Source organism: Medicago sativa, chromosome 5 (genome assembly GCF_051527215.1).
Source record: "Medicago sativa cultivar Bolivia chromosome 5, Bolivia_mono, whole genome shotgun sequence".
Taxonomy (NCBI): Eukaryota; Viridiplantae; Streptophyta; class Magnoliopsida; order Fabales; family Fabaceae; genus Medicago; species Medicago sativa.
The window spans coordinates 2315713-2329060 of record NC_140753.1 but is presented as its reverse complement, the minus strand read 5'-3'; the positions used below and the strand labels follow the sequence as shown (position 1 = coordinate 2329060).

At 31.5% G+C, this 13348-nt stretch overlaps 1 long non-coding RNA gene and 3 pseudogenes across 2 annotated transcripts; 3 read left to right on the top strand and 1 right to left on the bottom strand.

Moving 5' to 3' along the window:
- Positions 1-3310: 3310 nt before the first annotated feature.
- On the top strand, positions 3311-4628 carry LOC146919074 (aspartic proteinase CDR1 pseudogene; annotated as a pseudogene).
- Positions 4629-4837: 209 nt separating this feature from the next.
- On the bottom strand, positions 4838-6894 carry LOC146919073 (uncharacterized). Its single transcript, XR_015010656.1, has 2 exons — positions 6748-6894; positions 4838-5256 (listed from the first exon to the last, which is right to left on the bottom strand). It is a non-coding gene; the product is annotated as an uncharacterized LOC146919073 (long non-coding RNA).
- A 561-nt stretch (positions 6895-7455) lies between these two features.
- On the top strand, positions 7456-9136 carry LOC146919072 (aspartic proteinase CDR1 pseudogene; annotated as a pseudogene). Its single transcript, XR_015011341.1, has one exon. The product of XR_015011341.1 is annotated as an aspartic proteinase CDR1 pseudogene (transcript).
- A 2613-nt stretch (positions 9137-11749) lies between these two features.
- On the top strand, positions 11750-13092 carry LOC146919071 (aspartic proteinase CDR1 pseudogene; annotated as a pseudogene).
- Positions 13093-13348: the final 256 nt, after the last annotated feature.

Genomic DNA, 13348 nt, shown 5'->3' with positions numbered 1-13348 from the left:
TCCTTTTTACTCTTCTCACTACTAATTGCTCATCTCACCACGCAGCCCAATCTTTAATATTTTTATTTTATTTCTCATATCTTATTTTATTTAATAATAAAATAAGTCATAACAACATAGCAACTTCACCACAACAAAATACTCCACATTATGCAGTTATAAATCATATAACCCACTCAACTTCATGAATCATAAAATTCACACATATCAATCATGAAAATCACGTAAATCATATATATAAATATATTTTTAAATAATCGAATAATTAAGACGGGCGTTACAAGTATGACCTGAATTCTTCTATATTTGGTGAGAGTGTGAGTTATTTTTCTAAATTGAGAGTGAGATCGGGAAGAAGAAAAAGAGAATTCTAGGTTTTTTCCCTTTCAAATTTTGTTTAGTTCGTCGTTTTTTTGGAAAAAACAAAACAAAACAAAAAAAATCTATTCGCATAGAATTATCTTTTTTTGTGACCTAAAAAGCGCTTCTATACGTGATTCCACTCATTTTTGCCTTTTGGACTCGTAAACTCGTATGAGTCTACAAATCTATTCGCAAGTTTGACAATCATGATTTCAACCGTTTTAGTTAACTTATGTTACTTTTCTTCATTAATCAAATTTTTTCAGTTGGCTTACTCTAACTTCTAGATCACACTGTATAAATTTTCTAATTCGTAATGGGATTTTAGGAGGTTTGATATTCTTTATGGGTGGGATTCACACATTCTTTTTGCAGTTGGGTCCATGAGCTAGAAATTGTGATACTTTAAATTTGAAGGTGTAACCGTATCAGATTTTTTTTGATGTATATGTAACCGTATCATATAGATACTCTAAAGCATCATATATTTTTTTTTTTTTTGAAGGACAAAGCATCATAATTTTATTTACTCTTTTACATTTTTTTAATGAAAAAAGAGGGCAAACCAAAGAAAAGTATATAATGGTACCACAATATTAAACAAAATAATATAGCGTTTTCAATAATTCTTTATCATATAATCGTATTACAAAATCCATGGTTGGATTGAAACCTATTATTACATAAATCATGCCTACAAAATTTGATGTTGATTAGATATCATTTGATATATTAACTGGACACATAAAAATTATCGCGTTTTCATAAAAGTTTATAAGACGTTAATTTCAATGCCACTCATTAGCATATCAAATGGTATCCAATTAACATCAAATTTTGCAGAGATGATCTATGCGATAATAACTTTCAATCAAACGGTGAATTTTTAATTTAGTTATGTGATAAAGAATTATAAAAAATGTCATATTATTAACTTTGACACCATAGTATAAATCAATTGTTGATCCTATATATATATATATATATATATATATATATATATATATATATATATATCATTTTTGACTTCTTAAAAAAACCTATACACCTCTAAACACATACAATTAAATATAATTTAATCAATAATAAATAATATTAATTTGAAATCAAAGTTGATTAGAAATTCTAAGTGTTTGATGCACAATAATTTCAGCAGAGTTTTGACACAAGTTAAAATGTTGTAGAGTCTCTATTAATCTTCAAGTCTTCATTCATTTATATAGAGGTATGAAAGAGACGTTGTAGAGGCAGCACATCAAAGAGTCGTTGTAGAAGCTTGATCAATCATCATTGATTTGTTACTTGATATGATTAATATCCTAGGAGGGAATAATTTGAAAACCATTCCTTGATAAGGAACCAATTAAGACATGAATGTATTCTTTTAAGTCACCTAATAATATAGAATTTTTAAGTCAACGATGAATGCATTTCCTATTTGTAGAGGGAATGTATTTCATTATGACTTAAAAAAAAGTTAAATAAATTTTTTGTCCCTATAAATATAGTCAATTTCGATTTTAGTCCTCATTTAAAAAAGATATGTTCTGGTCCTATAAAAAACATATAAAATAAAATATAATTTAATCAATAGCAAATAATATTCATTTAAAATAATATTGATTAATTGAACCAAAAAAATTTAAATAAGCCATGAATGTATTCTTTTATGTAGGGGTGTTTAAAACAGAACAAACCCAATAGAAAAATTGCAAACCGAACCAACCCAAACCAAAAACCGCAAAAATTGCATTTGATTCCAATGTATTGAGATCATATTTTTACTCAACCGTATGGTTTGATCTGTTTTGCGGTTTTTATTTTAGCAACTGAACCAAACCGCAACATAGAAACATTAATTAAAGTTAGGTCACAAACCTAGTATCCATAGAAATTCAATGAGGAATTTTATAGAATGACTTGTTTTTTCTCTTATTTTTTAGTAAGACATTGTTCCTCTTGTTAAGTTTTTTTTCTATGCTTTTGCTTTTAAAATTGCATTTATGTGCTTATATTTATTGATACTTGTACTTTTGCATACATGTTTATGTTGTATATATCTTGAATAGAAACTCAATGTAAACTTTTAGAGAATGATAAAATCTTAAACTTTTGCATTTCTTATCAAAGAGAATTGTTGGTCCATGTTTTAATTTGGTCCCTGTTGATGGGAGGATGAAAATAAAATTGTAATATTGGATCAAATTTGAAACATTGTTGAAAATAAGTTGTGTTTAACTTTTAACTTGATTTTAACGTTGAAATAAAAAAATTGTATTGTCTCGTAAAAAACCGCAACAACCAAAACAATCCAAACCGCATTGGTTTGATTTGATTTTCATTTTAAAAGTCAACCGAACCAAACCAAACCGCATCTTTCTTATCTTGCACTTCGGATAATTTTTAACCTCAAAACCGAACCAAACTGCACCTCAAACACGTCTACTTTATGTCACCTAAGAATGTATGATTATGAAGTCAAACCAAATATCATACCATTGGAAACATTTATGATTTAAAACTTGATTCTAGAAATTGAAGACTATATAACAAAAAATATTAATTCAAATCACATATATATCGATTTAAAAGAATATATTTACTCAAAAAAAGAATATATGATTCACAAGATTATTTTCACAATAAAATGTTTTTTTTTAGGGACATAAAATGTTTTTTTCTTGAGTCAACAAAATGATATTTTTTATTTAGAGGTCAACAAAATGATCATATTTTCACAATAAAATGTTTTTTTTAAGTCAACAAAATGATTTTTTTTTAGAGGTCAACAAAATGATCTTGAAAATAAAAAAATAAATGAGAAAATTAAACACACAACAATGTTATATAATGATCACAACTTTGTCTAAATTTCTTCGTATTTCAAAACCTCTTTCTGTTCTATCACATAGAGAGAGAGAGAGAGAGAGAGAGAGAGAGAGAGAGAGAGAGAGAGAGAGAGAGAGAGAGAGAGAGAGAGAAATGGTTCCTCTCCAATCATATCCATACCTAGCCATCATTTTACTATTGTTCCACCTCTTACATTTTTCATCCATTGAAGCCCAAAATGACGGGTTCTCCGTTAAACTCATTCGGAAATCATCTCACCGTTCATCCAAAAATATTCAAGATATTGTACAAGCACCTATAAATGCCTATATTGGCCAATATCTCATGGAGTTGTATATTGGAACACCACCAATAAAAATATCAGGTACCGTAGACACGGGAAGCGACCTGATATGGGTCCAATGTGTACCTTGTTTAGGGTGCTACAACCAAATAAACCCTATGTTTGATCCTCTAAAATCTTCCACATACACTAATATCTCATGTGATTCTCCATTGTGCTACAAACCTTACATAGGTGAGTGTTCTCCTGAGAAGCGGTGCGATTACACCTATGGCTATGCAGATAATTCTCTAACCAAGGGTGTTCTTGCACAAGAAACAGTTACCTTAACATCAAACACGGGGAAACCTATTTCCCTTCAAGGAATTCTTTTTGGTTGTGGACATAACAACACAGGGAATTTTAATGACCATGAGATGGGTCTCATTGGTCTTGGAGGAGGACCAACGTCACTTGTTTCTCAAATAGGTCCTTTATTTGGAGGCAAAAAGTTTTCTCAATGTTTGGTTCCTTTCCTCACCGATATAACAATTTCAAGCCGAATGAGTTTTGGAAAAGGGAGTGAAGTGTTAGGGGATGATGTGGTTACTACACCTTTAGTTGATCGTGAACAAGATATGACATCATATTATGTTACATTACTAGGTATTAATGTGGAAGACACATATCTTCCCATGAATAGTACTATTGAAAAGGGTAACATGTTGGTTGATTCAGGAACACCACCGAATATATTACCACAACAATTGTATGATAGAGTGTATGATGAAGTCAAAAACAAGGTTCCATTGGAACCCATTACAGATGATCCAAGTTTGGGTCCTCAACTTTGCTATCGTACACAAACTAATCTTAAAGGGCCAACACTTACATACCATTTTGAAGGTGCAAATGTACATTTAACGCCGATCCAAACGTTCATTCCACCAACTCCTGAAACAAAAGGTGTTTTTTGCTTGGCAATAACCAACGGTAGTAATAGTGATCCTGGCATTTATGGTAATTTTGCACAATCAAACTACTTAATAGGGTTTGATCTAGATAGACAAGTGGTATCTTTCAAGCCAACAGATTGCACCAAACAATAGAGTCAAGTCAAATTCAAGTCATGTATTTTTACAATAACTTTTAACACCAGTGTTTGATCTTGTTTGAATAATGAATTATGACTTAAGATTAAAGAAAATATACAACAACTTTTTTCGTATTATTATATTAAGATAAGATAAGATATGCATTTCATTTGTGTTGCAACCTTCACGAATAAAAAACATGAAGACATCTTTAAAAAAATTGTTCCAAAGAAAGAAAAACAAATTAGGGTGATTAATATAAATAAACTGTTGAAATAGTGATGTTTTAATATTATTATTAGTAATTTATAATTGGTTTGTTAGTCAATAATTAGGTTAACTAGGTTAGAATATGCTATATATAAACACATTAGTGGTTGTACATTTTTTTTTATCTCTAAAATATAATAGTATGTTTTCACATGGCATCAAAGCTTTCGATCTTGGGGGGCCTTGCTTCCATATACCCTGGCCGTCGTCTTTGCAGTTACTTTTGCTTCTTTTTTTTTTCACCTTCATTGTGATTTATTGTGAGTCTCCGCCTTCATCGTGTTCTCTTTGAGATACTGAAAACATTGTTCATTCCGTGTGCAATGTTCATAGCGCATTACTATTCATCGTATTGGTATTGTTCATCACAAAAAAATATTATTTTTTGTTTTGAAGTGGTTGTGTTTTCTTTTCAATCTGCGCACATTGGAAGCTTTTTACTTTTGGTTATTTGTTCTCTTAGGTAAGACACCAATCAATATGTCAAAAGGAGCATGTAAGAACTCATCATCATTAATAAATCATTATCATAACAATCATTATCATACTCATCATCACAATTATCACTTCAAGTAATCACTAACGTTTTACAATCACATTTTGCATAAAAGATAGACAACTAACCACATCATAACATTCATCATATTAAACATCCAATCATCATTGGTTCATTCTTATTATATCCTATTATCATGAATACAAAGTCATTCACAAGTTATCCGACCATAAAAAACATTTCAACAAAGTTCGTCTATTTTCACCAAAACTCCTATTTTCATTTCCAACTACAAAATAGGTTTCCAAGTTCTTTAACATCATTAAAACATCTTTTACAAACTACCTAACATCTTAGAAAATAAATCAAAGCCTTTTCGTTTCACAAAGATCCTTTGTTTCGTCAAATTTCCAAAGTTCGGCTATTTTTAAATCATGATTCAAAACTAAGACAAATTGAAAGTAAAGCCATGTTTAAACACTCTTAGAAGTTCAATTACACTTCAATTAGGTAGACCTAGGTGTTTGGAACTCATAGGAACACTTAAAAGTCCACGAAAAATTGGGTTTTAGGGCACCTGCAAGCTTCGCACGGTCGTGCGGCCATCACGCACGATCGTGCTGACCAAGTGTGAATGGTTCACACGGTCCGTGCACCCCTCAGACATGGTCGTGCGCGACTGACATCACAAAATTTCCGATCTTTTAGTTTTCACCTTTTCGCGCATAAAATTTCGATCGTTGATCCGATTTTGATTTTGTTTTCTCCTATGCGTTCCAATCACTTAAACATATCACATTCTACTGTAAAAATCAAGTTTCCCTATCCCAAAATAACTTACTCCAATTCTATCATAATCACTTATTTTCCATTAACGTTTAAAACGACTTTTCATTCAAAACCCAGTTTTCTTCCAAACAATCCCTCACCCAAAACCTATAGTTCAAAACAGAAAATTCATTCAACCTAATTCAACACAACAACATCATCAATTCACCTCAATTCCTCAAAATCACACTTCACCATTTGTGACCCATTTTCATAAAAAATCAACAAAACAACAACAACTTAATCACACCAACATGTGTAACAATACCCAAAGCATGGATTATCATCAACAACAAAACCCAACAACATTCAAAGCATAATTTCATGAATTCATCAACAATTAACAACAACCACTTCATTTTCATCATTTTAAGCTAAGTTATCATTTCAACATTTAAACCACGAAATTTAAGTACCCACAACAAGATTTCAACAAATTTCACATACTCATTTATCACATAATCATGAGCACGAAAATCAACATTAAAAATCATCAAAATCACAATTCACACAAAAGCACTAATACCCATAAGTAGAAAAAGAAGATTATAGCTTATTTGAGTGAAAGAATCTATCCCCCTTACCTCAAAGCTTCAATATCTCTAGCTATGGCTTCACTATCCCCTCTAGCTTCCAATCTATAGTTTTCCTCTTCTCCAAGTTCTTCCTCTATCTTTCCACTTTCTCTCTCTAGCCTCCCTTTGTTATGAGATGAAATGTTCTAACCCTAATTTTCCTTAGTGAGTTTTTTTTGGTAGTGATTTTCCTTCATGAGTTAAGTATATATACTACTATCCAATGAGCTAGGTTTCTAATATTCACAATGGGCCTAAACTCTTACTAACAAATTCTAAAAAATTACTACTCATTAATCCGCTAAAGCCTAAACAATTGAATGATTACTATCTCGAAATAATTACCTCAACTCGCTAGTAACTTAGTAAATATAATTATTCTCACTAAAACACAAAAAATAACCTTTCTAATAAAATTACTAATTTACCCTTTCTCACCAAAAGACCAAAAATCCACTAATCCCAAATGAATACACACACAAACACATATAATAAATAATTAAATTAATTCCAAATCATGTATATATCGAATTAAAAAGCAAATCTGATTTACTTAATGATTTTAACAAAAAAAAAAGATCTTGGAAATCAAAATAATAAAGGAGAAACATAAATCAACACATAACAATGCTATATACAAATAGGGGAAATGATAAATAGTTGTGCTATTTAAAGAGAAGGATATCTTCCAGAAATCATCCCGGATGATTCTTAACTAATTAAAACAGCTGCTTTTGCGGAATAAACGGATGACAGAGAGAGAGAGAGAAACAAAAGGAAATTGCTAAAATGTCGCGAGGGGTTATATACCGAAGCCTTCACAAAGAAAATTCCAGTGCATGTTATTGTTTTTCTCTCATATCGATATCTCTCTCGTCTATTTATTCCGCAAAAAAGCCTATGTTTTAATAGGTTAAGAATCATTCGGGATGATTTCTTGAAGACTGCCTTTGCTTTATATAGCACAACTCTTGTCCAAATTTCTTTGTATTTTAAAACCACTTTCTCTTCATTCACATATAGAGGACAAAAGAACATGGTTCCTCTCCGATCATTTTATCCATATTTAGCCATCATTTTTCTATTATTTCATCTTTTACATTTTTTATCCATTGAAGCCCAAAATGACGGGTTCCATGTCAAAATGCTTCGTAAAACATCTCACCTTTCTCGCTCACAACTCATAGGTTCATCTAAAAATATTCAAAATATTGTACAATCACCTATACATGCCTATGGTAATGAACACCTCATAGAAATATATATTGGAACTCCACCAATAAAAATATCAGGCATTGTAGACACAGGAAGTGACCTTGTATGGGTCCAATGTGTACCTTGCTTAGGGTGCTTCAAACAAATAGACCCTATGTTTGATCCTCTAAAATCTTCCACTTACAATAATATCTCATGTGATTCTCCCTTGTGTCATCAACTTGACACAGGTGTGTGTTCACCTGAGAAACATTGCAATTACACATATGGTTATGGAGATAATTCTCTAACTCAGGGTGTTCTTGCACAAGACATGATTACCTTTACATCAAACACTGGTAAACCTGTTTCCCTTCCAAGATTTCTTTTTGGTTGCGGACATAACAACACGGGGGTTTTTAGTGACCATGAGATGGGTCTAATTGGTCTTGGAGGAGGACCAACATCACTCATTTCTCAAATAGGTCCTTTATTAGGAGGCAAAAAGTTTTCTCAATGTTTGGTTCCTTTCCTCACTGATACCAAAATTTCAAGCCAAATTAGTTTTGGAAAAGGGAGTGAAGTGTTAGGGAATGTTGTGGTTACTACTCCTTTGGTTCCTCGTGAAAAAGATACATCATATTTTGTTTCATTACTAGGCATTAGTGTGGAAGACACATATATTCCCATGAATAGTACGATCGGAAAGGCTAACATGCATGTTGATTCAGGAACACCACCAATTCTATTACCGCAACAATTGTATGATAAAGTGTTTGCTGAAGTAAGAAATAAAGTTGCATTGAAACCCATTACAGATGATCCAAGTTTGGCTACTCAACTTTGTTATCGTACACAAAGTAATCTTAAAGGACCAACTATAACATTCCATTTTGAAGGTGCAAATCTACCTTTAACACCGATCCAAACGTTCATTCCACCAACTCCAGAAACAAAAGGTGTTTTTTGCTTGGCAATATACAACCGTACTGATAGTGCTCCGGGCATTTTTGGTAATTATGCACAATCAAATTACTTAATAGGGTTTGATTTAGATAGACAAGTGGTGTCTTTCAAACCAACCGATTGTACCAAACAATAGAGTCAAGTCAAATTCAAATCATGTATCTTTAACAATTGCTTTCTGCTCCTGTGTTTTTATCTTATTTCAATAATGAATTGTGACTTATGATTTAAGAGAATATATGATTATTTAGTTTTTTTTCTTTGGGTCAAAAGTTTTTTTACATTTTACTATGTTAAGATATGCATTCCATTTATGTTGAAACCAACACAAATAAATTACACGAACAAAAAAAGATGTCATTTTAAAAAGATCTTTCGAAAGAAAGAAAAAGCAAATCATGGTGATTTATATAACTTAAATGCATTTTATCTCTTATTTTAACTGAAACATATTTTATTTTCCTATTTCTAAACTTCTAAATTTGAGATTTTAATCATCCGTTTCACATGTTGCAATAGACTATGCTTATTTGTCTCATATATATGACAAATAAGCAGATCTTGAATTCAGTAGATTTCTTTAGTAGATTTCTTTATTAGGATACCACAGTGTCATTTTTGAACTTGATTGTAAAATGGTTGTGGATGATGTGCACAATAGTAAGATGAATCTCTCTGTGTATGGCTCGATTATCCAAAATTGTAGAAGCAAACGGTAGCACTTATGCTCTTGCACGAGAAGCCTTATCCCATGCTTCACGCAGTACTTTTGCTGTAATTCTTTTTGTATTGCTACTATTATTATGAATGAAACACCTTAAATTTGCTTGCTTAAAAAAAAAATCATTTGGTTTTTTTGAGGCGCGACCCTGATAATCATTTTTTTAAGCAAAAAGGGGAACAAAGAGCTACCCTAGGTATATATCGATGAAAAAAGAAAACAGGTACAAGAAAGAAAGGGGGGACATGAACCAAAACCCTTTCAAAAACTAACTGAATATGAATTAGGAAGACCAAGCTTGTTTCTAGCAAAGTCTTCCATAATTTCAGAATGTACATCATTCCACCGGTTAAAGTTATGAAAGTTAAAACCTAAGGAGGCTATCTATCTGCACAATGATTGCCCTCCTTCAAAATATGAGTAACTGTAAAGTTCAAAGATCTGCAAGCATGAAGACAATTAAAAGCCAAAACAACTAGTTGAGAATCAGTCTCCAACCACAGTAAACCAGTTTTTCTCTACTGCAATTTCTATAGCTAACATAGCAGCAGTGAACTCAGCAAGGAGAGCATTTCCCTGGCCAATGAAATTAATAAAACTGCCAAGGTGAATAAGTCACAGGGCCAAGCTGGTAAAGCAAAAACTTTAACGTTATATATGATAATACATAATTTATTCAATAATATTTTTTTTAAGAAGTTTATTCAATAATAAATAATATTCATTTGAATTCAAATTGTTTAAGCGATGAATATATGATTTTGAAGTCAACAATTCGTTATTAAAAAAACTAATGTATTTCATTTTTTTTTCTAGGGAATGTCTTTATTTTATTTTTTTACTAAAGGGAATGTATTTTGTTTTACTATATTTTTTTTACAAAAAACGGGCATGTATTTAAATGTTGACCTTAAAAAAACATAGAATAAAATATAATTTAATCTATAACAAATAATATTCATTTAAAAACATTTAATTAATCGTATCAATTTTTATAATTAAGCCATGACTAATAAAATATAATTTAATCTATAAAAAATAATATTCATTTAAAAACATTTAATTAATCGTATCAATTTTTTTAATTAGGCCATGACTATATTCTAAGGGTGGGAATAGGCCGAGAGAGCCGGGTTTTTTTAAATAGGTCAGACCTAGTTGAAAAAACTAAAGTCTAAGCCTGACCTATTTGCCAGTCAAAGATTTTATTTTAGGTTCTGTCTGACCTTTTTAAAAGTCCGACCTGACCTATAGCATGTCTAAAAGCCCAATTTGTACTAACAATTTTAAATAGGACATTTGATGAACTATTTATAAAAAGGCTAATAAGAATATATTTTTCAAAAAGCTAACAGCTCAATAAAATTTTGTAAAGCTAACACATCTATTCAGTAGAGGCTAATAAGTGTGTATTATATAATGGAGTATATATAATTACACATATATGGGTCGACCCGTCAGGCCTAGTAGGCATTTTTAGAAGCCTTAACCTAGCCTATTTCAATTAATGAGCTTTTAAAAAGCTGGAACCTAACCTATTTAATAAATGAGCTAGGTCGTTGTCATCGTGAACTTAGTTCAGTTGGTAGGGATAATGCATAATATATGCAAAGTGCGGGGTTCAAACCCCGATCACCACAAAAATAAATGAGGTATAGGTCGAGCCGAATTTTAAGTAGGTCAAATTATAGGCCTCTGACGGACGGCCTAGCCTATTCCCACTCCTACTATATTCTTTTAAGTCACCTAATAATATATGATTGTGAAGTCAAACCAAATATTGTACAATTGAAAATATTTATTATTTAAAGTTTGATTCTAGAAATGAAAATATTTATTATTTAAAGTTTGATTCTAGAAATTTAAGACTATATTCCTTTTTTGTTGACCGAAGACTATATTCCTTTTAAAAAAAAAGACTATATAGCAATAAATATTAATTCCAAATCACTTGTATATCGAATTAAAAAGAAAATCCGATTCGCTTAATGATTTTAACAAAAAAAATTATCTTGGAAATAAAAAAAAAAATAAATGATCGTGAAATATAAACACAAAACTATGTTATATAAAAACCACAGCTTTGTCCAAATTTTTTCATATTTTAAAACCTCTTTCTCTTCTATCACATATAGAGGACAAAAGAGCATGGTTCCTCTCCAATCATTTTATCCATACCTAGCCATCATTTTTCTATTATTCCATCTTTTACATTTGTCATCCATTGAAGCCCAACATGACGGGTTCACTATCAAACTGTTTCGTAAAACATCTAACAATATTCAAAATATTGTACAAGCACCTATAAATGCCTATATTGGCCAACATCTCATGGAAATATATATTGGAACTCCACCAATAAAAATATCAGGCCTTGTCGACACAGGAAGTGATCTTATATGGATCCAATGTGCACCTTGTTTAGGGTGCTACAAACAAATAAACCCCATGTTTGATCCTCTAAAATCATCCACTTACAATAATATCTCATGTGATTCTCCCTTGTGTCATCAACTTGACACAGGTGTGTGTTCTGCTGAGAAGCGTTGCAATTACACATATGGCTATGGAGATAATTCTCTAACAAAAGGTGTTCTTGCACAAGACACGGCTACCTTTACATCAAACACGGGTAAACCTATTTCCCTTCCAAGATTTCTTTTTGGTTGTGGACATAACAACACTGGAGGTTTTAATGACCATGAGATGGGTCTAATTGGTCTTGGAGGAGGACCAACATCACTCATTTCTCAAATAGGTCCTTTATTTGGAGGCAAAAAGTTTTCTCAATGTTTGGTTCCTTTCCTCACCGATATCAAAATTTCTAGCCGAATGAGTTTTGGAAAAGGGAGTGAAGTGTTAGGGAATGGTGTGGTTACGACTCCTTTGGTTCCTCGTGAAAAAGATACATCATATTTTGTTTCATTACTAGGCATTAGTGTGGAAGGCACATATTTTCCCATGAATAATACGATCGGAAAGGCTAACATGATGGTTGATTCAGGAACACCACCAATTCTATTACCGCAACAGTTGTATGATAAAGTGTTTGCTGAGGTAAGAAATAAAGTTGCATTGAAACCCATTACAGATGATCCAAGTTTGGCTAATCAACTTTGTTATCGTACACTAACTAATCTTAAAGGGCCAACCCTAACATTCCATTTTGAAGGTGCAAATGTACTTTTAACGCCGATCCAAACGTTCGTTCCACCAACTCCACAAACAAAAGGTGTTTCTTGCTTGGCAATACACAACCGTAGTAACAGTGACCCAGAAGTTTATGGTAATTTTGCACAATCAAATTACTTAATAGGATTTGATCTAGATAGACAAGTGGTCTCTTTCAAGCCAACAGATTGTACCAAACAATAGAGTCAAGTCAAATTCAAGTCATGTATCTTAACAATAGCTTTTTGCACCGGTGTTTTATCTTGTTTCAATAATAAATTATGACTTAAGATTAAAGAGAATATACGACTATTTACTTTTTTTTCTTTGGTCAAAACTTTTTTTACATTTTACTATGTTAACATATGCATTCTATTTAGGGGTGATAGTTACTTTAGTCCATGAATATGTAATGATTAGTCATTTTAGTTCTTCATTGCATCAAAATTTCCAAATCATCCCTGATTGTGCATTCTGTTAGTCAAAATAGTTCATGACACTAAAATAACCTCTCAATGATCACAATCACTCTTTTCATATAGGGACTCAAATGACAAT